Here is a 2,600-nt window from a genome sequence, read left to right as displayed (position 1 = left end):
TTAGATAACATGGTTAAAAAGAAAAAAAAGGCCGGGCGCAGTGGCTCACACCTGTAATCCCAGCACTTCCGGAGGCTGAGGTGGGCAGATCATGAGATCAGGAGATCGAGACCATCCTGGCTAACACGGTGAAACCCCGTCTCTATTAGAAAACAAAAAAAAAAATTTAGCTGGTGCAGTGGCGGCGCCTGAAGCCCCAGCTACTCCGGAGGCTGAGGCAGGAGAATGGTGTGAACCCGGGAAGCAGAGATTGCAGTGAGCCGAGATAGTGCCACTGCAGTCCCGCCTGGGCGAAAGAGTAAGACTCATCTCAAAAAAATAAAAAAATTAAAAAAAGCTCTATACTGATAACAGGATAAATTGCTCATGCCAGGTGCGGTGGCTCACACCTGTAATCTCAGCACTTTGGAAGGCTGAGGCAGTAGGTTCATTTGAGGCCAGGAGTTCAACACCAGCCTGGCCAACATCGTGAAACCCCATCTCTACTAAAAATATAAAAATTAGCTGCTGGCCGGGCGCGGTGGCTCAAGCCTGTAATCCCAGCACTTTGGGAGTCAAGACGGGCGGATCACGAGGTCAGAAGATCGAGACCATCCTGGCTAACACGGTGAAACCCCGTCTCTACTAAAAAATACAAAAAACTAGCAGGGCGAGGTGGCGGGCGCCTGTAGTCCCAGCTACTCGGGAGGCTGAGGCAGGAGAATGGCTGAACCCGGGAGGCGGAGCTTGCAGTGAGCCGAGATCTGGCCACTGCACTCCAGCCTGGGCGACAGAGCGAGACTCCGTCAAAAAAAAAAAATTAGCTGGGCATGGCAGCGCGTACTTCTAATCCCAGCAACTTGGGAGGCTGAGGCAGGAGAATCGCTTGAGCCTGGAAGGGGGAGGTTGCAGTGAGCTGAGACTGCACCACTGCACTCCAGCCTGGACGAATGAGCGAAGCTTCAAAAAAAGAAAATTGAAGAAAAAAGAAAAGAAAAGTCTCAAAAAAAAAAAAAAAAGAAAAGAAAAAAGAAAAGAAAAAAACAAAGATAAATTGTTCAGTGAAATAAATTAAGATGCAGAAGACTGTATAATATTAACTCATTTGTGTAAAGATGGAGGGAGTAAATAAGTATTTGTCTATTCACATTTGAATATGCAAAAGAAACCTAGAAAGACATGCAAGAAAGTAATAATTACATAGTAGCAGGAAAGCTATTGATAAACTGGGCAGATGGGGAGGAGGAGTAACAGGAAGGGTTTCTTTTTTTTTTTTTTTTTTTTTTTTTTTTGAGCGAGTCTCGCTCTGTCGCCCGGCTGGAGTGCGTGGCCAGATCTCAGCTCACTGCAAGCTCCGCCTCCGAGTTACGCCATTCTCCTGCCTCAGCCTCCAGTAGCTGGGACTACAGGCGCCCGCCACTTCGCCCGGCTAGTTTTTTGTATTTTTAGTAGAGACGGGTTTCACCGTGTAGCCAGGATGGTCTCGATCTCCTGACCTCGTGATCCGCCGTCTCGGCCTCCCAAAGTGCTGGGATTACAGGCTTGAGCACCGCGCCGGCTGGTTTTCAATATATTTTTAAATTTTGTACAATCTGACTGTATAACATAGTCTGAAAATTAAACTGTAAAATACATATAGCTAGTCAAAATCATTGTATTTTTCCCTTTTATTTACTCACACCACTACTCTAGCCTATGCCAAAACTACTTTAGAGGTGGCTACCCAAAATGGAGAAGAGTATAGTAATAATAGCTAAACCTCTACTTTTTTTAGCTGCCTCACCATATATGCCAGGGTCTAATAAACTCGCATGTACACATTTCAGAATAGTACTGAGTTGTAGAAAAATATGATTTCTCTGACAAAGATAACTAAAAGTGGAGAAGAAAATGAGTAACACACAAGAAAGAGTCCATAGGAAAGCACACCAAAATGTCATACACAAGTCGGCATTTCTTTTTCTTTTTTTTTTTTTTTTTTTTTTTGAGACAGGGTCTCACTCTCACCCATCCAGGGACTGAAATACAGTGGTGTGACCATGGCTCACTGCTGCCTCGACCTCCCAGGCTTAGCTTCTGCTCAGCTTCCCAAGTAGCTGGAGCTACAGGCACGTGCCACCATGTGTAATTAAGTCTTTTTCTTTTTCTTTTTTATATTTACTTTTGCAGAGACCAAGGTCTCCCTATGTTGCCCAGGCTGGTCTCAAACTCCTGTAACTCCAGTGAGCCTCCTACCTTGGCCTCTCAAAGAGCTGGGATTACAGGTGTCGGACAGCACACCTAGCCTAAAAGTCAAATTTCTTTATATTCAAGCAACAAAGATCCTCAGAGTTAAATAAAATTAATATTCACTAGAAACATCATCTGCCTAGAGATGTACAAAAGAAAAAAAGAATCTAAAACAACAGCTTTTAGGTCTAAAAACAACAACAAAAAAGTGGTTCATTTTTCAAAAAAAATTCCTAACATAAGAAACTATATCCATTTAAAAAAAAGACTCTTTTTTTTTTGAGACAGTCTCAAATGTGGTTCATTTTTCAAAAAAAATTCATAACATAAGAAACTATATCCATTTAAAAAAAATCCTTTTTTTTTTTTTTTTTTTTTTTTTTTGAGACAGG

Source organism: Rhinopithecus roxellana, chromosome 19 (genome assembly GCF_007565055.1).
Source record: "Rhinopithecus roxellana isolate Shanxi Qingling chromosome 19, ASM756505v1, whole genome shotgun sequence".
NCBI classification, from domain to species: domain Eukaryota; kingdom Metazoa; phylum Chordata; class Mammalia; order Primates; family Cercopithecidae; genus Rhinopithecus; species Rhinopithecus roxellana.
This window is presented reverse-complemented; position numbering follows the sequence as displayed.